The sequence below is a fragment of the Anabrus simplex genome, chromosome 6 (genome assembly GCF_040414725.1).
Source record: "Anabrus simplex isolate iqAnaSimp1 chromosome 6, ASM4041472v1, whole genome shotgun sequence".
In the NCBI taxonomy this organism is placed as follows: domain Eukaryota; kingdom Metazoa; phylum Arthropoda; class Insecta; order Orthoptera; family Tettigoniidae; genus Anabrus; species Anabrus simplex.
This window is the reverse complement of record NC_090270.1, coordinates 348,241,848-348,247,634: the sequence shown is the minus strand read 5'-3', so window position 1 is coordinate 348,247,634 and position 5,787 is coordinate 348,241,848. Positions and strand designations below refer to the sequence as shown.

At 46.3% G+C, this 5,787-nt stretch overlaps 1 non-coding gene across 1 annotated transcript; it reads right to left on the bottom strand.

Moving 5' to 3' along the window:
* Positions 1 to 5,419: 5,419 nt before the first annotated feature.
* LOC137501402 (5S ribosomal RNA) lies at positions 5,420 to 5,538 on the bottom strand. Its single transcript, XR_011018545.1, has one exon. It is a non-coding gene; the product is annotated as a 5S ribosomal RNA (ribosomal RNA).
* Between the last annotated feature and the right edge of the window lie 249 nt (positions 5,539 to 5,787).

The following is a 5,787-nucleotide window of genomic DNA, read 5'->3' as shown; positions in this document are numbered from 1 at the left end:
CTCTGAGCTAGCACGGGCAGTGAATTAAAATATTTTTTAAAAATAAATAAATAATAATAATATAAATCTTGATGATGATGGTGGTGGTGGTTGTTGTTGTTGTTTCCAGGGGATGATGTGAACATTCCAAGTGCAATCACAGTAAAGAAAAAACTGAATAATAATAATAATAATAATAATAATAATAATAATAATAATAATAATGACAAAGTATATACATCTTGAAGGCGGTGGTTGTAGTTTTTTTTTTTTTAATTCCAGGGGTCGATGGGAAGAGTCCTAGAGCAATCACAGTAAAGAAAATAGTGAATAATAAAGGTGGTGATAATAATAATAATAATAATAATAATAATAATAATAATAATAATAATAATAACAAAGTATATAAATCTTGAAGGTGGTTGTTGCAGTTGTTGTGCCAAGGGGATTAAGGAAAACTCCAAGTGCAATAACAGTAAAGAAAACACTAAATAATGATGATGATGATGATGATGATGATAATAATAATAATAATAATAATAATAATAAAAACAACAACAGAGTAGCGGGGCACTTATGCAGACTTGCCCCTTTACGAGACAAAGGTAGGAGGGGGGGCCAGGTTTCACGCTCAAGACTTCATAGGCTCTTTTAGAAAGAAGGTGATGGCCCTGATAAGGGCCGTTTTTCCTCTGCTCCCACGGGAGCAAGAGGTGCGGGTGGAAGGAAGCAAGATCATGAAATGACCTCACTTCCTTTTAGCTGGTGCCTTTTTAGGCGAGGCCTTGGGCTTAGCAGCCTTTTTAGGCTTAGGTGCCTTAGGTTTCTTAGTGGGCACCTTGGCGGCCTTCTTAGCCTTGGAAGGAGCCTTCTGCTTTGGTTTGGGAGCAGGAGCTGCCTTCTTCTTCTCAGCAGGCTTTTTGGAAATGGCTTTCTTGGCTGCAGCCTTGGCTCCACCAGCCTTCTTCGCCTTGGGGATGCGCTTCTCCTTGGGGGCGGCGGACCGCTTGACAGGGGCTGCGCTGGCCTTCTCCGGCTTGGCAGCTGAGGCGAGTTTGAAGGAACCTGAAGCTCCCTTCCCCTTGGTCTGGACCAGCTCTCCGGAAGCCACAGCAGATTTCAGGTACTTCTTGATGAATGGCGCCAGCTTCTCAGAGTCCACCTTGTAGTTGGCAGAGATGTACTTCTTGATAGCTTGGAGAGAAGATCCACCTCGCTCCTTGAGGCTCTTGATGGCACTGCCCACCATCTCGGAGGTTTTCGGATGGGCAGGCTTGGTGCGAGGTTTCTTGGATGCGGAAGCCTTGTTCTTCTTGGGCGACGCCTGGGCCGGAGCCGAGGCGGGTGCAGATGCTGCCGATGCTGTTGCTGTGTCAGCCATGGTCACGGTGCGAATGTGTTAAATTTTCCCTGAAAATGGCGGAGTGTATCAGGCTACTCGGACCGCGCAGGAAACAGCAGTGGCTAGCTGTCGGGTGGGCTGCGCGGCGATAAGTTGGGGACGTGCTTCCTAGCTCCTTTCTCGTGCACCCTGCGTCCCGTGGGGGCGGCGGAAGGTTCAGTTCAAGGTAGGAAGGGATAGCCAAAGGATTAATGCTGCTCCTCAAATGAAAGAAGTGCTGCCCGCCTTGTTCAGGGCGTCCTGGCGCAGGTGTGTTCCATGGACAGCATTTCCTCAGCTCCCTCTCCATGCCGACATTTAGGGGCAGCCGCCGTCGTCGCGACGCCCCCGGGAGCGACCACCGCTTACCTGAAGGAAGTCCCATCCTTCCTCTAGCTGCCAAGGCAGAGAACTGTTTGTGGACTCTAGCCACTTTCGAATGAGAGCAAGGGACGTTCGGCCTTCAGGTGGATTTCTGCAGTAGCAAGGAGACCCACCGTAATCTGCCTCTAATAGCATTGCATAAAAGGGCATAAAGAAGGAAACATATAAATTAGGGACTAGTTTCCACGACTTGTCAGATTCCAGGTCTCTTGCTAGCTCTTTAAGTTCATTTTAGTCGCAGTATTTAGGGCCATAGGCACTTGCCTCACGGTCAGGTACCCTCTCTCACTTCCTGCTGTTTTAAGGCCCTTGTAAGGGAAGAGAAGAGAAGCCTAGTTAAAGAGGAATCCTAGAACGTCTAGGTGTATTTCAGGGCGTACCTTAAGGCCCAGACCGGAAGACAGCCGGTTAAGTCTCACGAAAGACTTTGTCCCTGACCTGTAGGAGGGAAGCACAGCCTGGTAGAAACGTCCCGCCTACCCCGGGCAACAAAGCCAGGACCGAATATCTCTAGGCCTATTCACAATCGAAAAGAAGCCCATATATAGTATATCTACACCAGGCGGTATTACTAATTGTTCCAATATTACAGCCGATCGCGTCCTCCCTCAAGTTGGACAGCTTGAGGTAGACAGAAGCTTCCGAGGGAGCTGCCTACAGAGAACAACTTCAGAAAAAATTGGATGAGAACAAGAGATACAATGATAGGACCCATCTTAAGACACCCAGGACTTATTCAGTTGGTTTTAGAACGATGTGTAGGCGGTAAGAACTGTAGGGGTAGACCAAGGTACGGACATGACAAGCACATGTAGGATGCAATAGTTACATAGAAACGAAAAGGTTGGCACAGGATAGGGTGGCGTGGAGGGCTGCATCAAACCAGTCTACGGACTGGTGACTCAAACAACAAACAACAACAGTAGGCTAAGGCTATTAAAAAAAAAAAACAACTACCGCTACTACTATGTCGACGACGACGACTTTTACCTAACTTTCGTAACCGACCTTTGGTTTCAAAGCTGCCATTAAGTGAGAGTATGCCTCCTTAAAATAACCTACTGGCTGCGGCGAGAATCGATCACACTATTAGCAGCATAGAACGAAGACGATCGCGTGAACTGACTTCAAATAATAGTATTAAAGTTTGAGGTTACGTCGAATGTAATTACAAAAAGGCTACGCAATTACTTCTTTGACTTACAAGTACAGCGGCATACCTAACCTCAAAAAAGAATAAGGTCAGTAAAGTGCGAAACCGCGAGAATGCTATGTCCCTTTCGACGTGTAAGGAACTTTTTCTTTCTTTCTTTCTTTCTTTCTTTCTTTCTTTCTTTCTTTCTCCTGGTCCGAACGACGCCGGGAATTGCAGGAATACGTGTTGGGTTAACACGTTGGACGTTCAATTCTTACTTGCAGATGGAAATCAGGAAGGAAGGAAGGAAGGAAGGAAGGAAGGAAGGAAGGATCTAACACAGGGTAGATGCACGGTTAACACAACTTCTCTCGCCATGTGGATTCGGTGTGATTATACGGCTGGATGCCCTTCCTGACTACAACCTTCCTTCCTTCCTTCCTTCCTTCCTTCCTTCCTTCCTTCTTCTTCTTCTTCTACTACTACTACTACTACTACTACTACTACTACTACTACTACTCAAGTTTGTGCTGTAAAAGAATACCCTGTGAAGAAAACAGGAGGTTTAAGAGTCCTCTTCCCTCAAATATCAATTGAAGTACCGTAATGAGGGATACCGAGTCATTTACATTCATGGGAGGATATGCGTAAAGGGACCTGATGATTTTTAGGCCAGCTGCGCTAGGGTTACTCTTCGTATGACTAGACCAGACCAGTACCGGTACGGTACCTCAAGATTTTTATTTTTTCTTAATTAGTTTAGGTGATCCAAGCCTAACCTGCAGTATATTGCACCCGAAATATCTAGCATCTACCCTGTAATGAGAAGATGCAGGCCTCCCTCCCAGTTTTCAAGACTGGTGATGATAAAAGTGTGCGTAATTTAGCTTGAAGTTAGCAGATCCACGATCAGTTTATGCCCCTTTTGCTCGGTTCGCTGCAATCATGTCTTAGAACAGGGTCTCCATTCTAGGCCTATCAATTCCTGCGAACTCGTGAAAGCAATCAGGTAATGAAGATGATGATTGTAGTTATTAACATTAAGAAGAGAAGTTGAGGTGTTTGTCTTCAGCAGAAAAGAGGATATAGGACCCGGGTAGCAGTGAAAGGGCGACCGTGTTAGACGCAGGATACCTAACCTCCCTATTCTTTGAATTCTAACCGGTAGTACTAAGGTAAGGAGGAAAAAGTAGGACGTACAGGTACGCAGTGTTCAGGTGCTGGGCAAATGGACGTATTATTGCCGAAGTACGAAAAATCCGTACCGGCCTAACAGGAAGTAGTAGTGGTAGGTAGTGAAAAATGTTATTTACTTTACGCCCCACTAACTACTATTTACCGTTTCCGGAGACGCCGCTGAGGCGAAATTTTGTCCCGCAGGAGTTCTTCTATTTTACGTGCCCGTAAATCTACAGGCATTAGGCCGACGTGTTTGGCCATTCAAATACCAAGGGAGTGAACCGGAATCGAACTCGCCAAGTTGAGCTCAGAATGGCCTATTTAAATCCAGGACGGTAACGGTAATGATATGGGGAGTTGAGGTTAGTTCTATGGAATTCATCACTTGCCGAAAGGTCGGTCAGCCGACGTGCAGGCTACTGAAATCGAGCACTTTCCTCACGTCACCTAACCTAAAACGTCACGACACTTTCAACTAACACTTGTCGTCGAAAACGTTACTTTCTCAGTCTTATTAGGAAACCGTCTCATCTTAGGTAGAAATGCAAAGTCCTGGGAGTCAATGCTACGATTTGTCGGAACACGCGCACAAGGGTCACTCTCCTGCACTAGTACATCATCGTTCGTAAGCAAGCTTATGAGAGACGCCCAGTTACCTGCAGAGAATAGCGCACAACAGACTTGCAACTTATTACCGAACGTCGTCGTTATATCAACGGGTCAGCGATAGTATCTTATCTTACCTGAAAGAACATAAAATGAAATCATTTTTCGCCTCTTTGAAGGGCTGCTACATGCGGCGTGCGGTTGCTAGGACACGGCTTTCATTGTTATCACGACAGTGTCGATGACGTTGTTTGGAAACCATCTTCCTCGCGATTTTCTTGGCGGGCAGGGAGATTCGAACCCACGTTCCGCCCTGGCACTGATTACCCTTCTTACCTGTAATCTTACGCGAAATAGGACGTAGTAGAATGAAGAGTTAAGAATCCGTGAGGGGCCGCCTACAGACAGGGCACACTATGCTGCACTAACCTAAAAGAAAAATAACAGCACACACACACACACACACACACACACACACACACACACACACACACACACACACACTCTCTCTCTCTCTCTCTCTCTCTCTCTCTCTCTCTCGCATAATCATCATCATCATCAGGTCAGGTTAGGCGGGCACCTCGGAGGAAGTTAAGTATCTACAATAAACTTGAATCATGTTGGAAAGTTAAGAACATCTGGTTAGTTTCACATGTAACAAAAATCGATCAATTTCGACATTTGTGCAGCCGTAAGGCTAAAGTTGATGATAAAGGGTTATTTAGAGATCAGAATAGTAGGTAAAAAGGGAATTGAGCCAACGGCACGTGGTGTTCCCAAGCGGTCACCCATCCAAGTACTGACCACGCCCAATGTTGCTTAACTGCGGTGATCGGACGAGAACCGGTGTATTCAACATGGTATGGCCGTTGGCGAGAAAGGAAGTCTTCATTGATGCATGTGTACAGAAGGCAACGGTTATTTATTCTTTGGAGGTGGGCGGGCGCGTTGTCGAGACGAGACTTTGCTCGGAGATCGCGATGGAGGAGCGTACGAGGGCGGTACTGAGCGCGCGCGGCGGGGCGCGGCGGAACCTAACCCGAGTAGTTTTAACCTCACTTCGTCGTAACCTAACCCCAACTCGACCCAGGGCCTACATTCAATCCCAACCAATCTCCTCAAG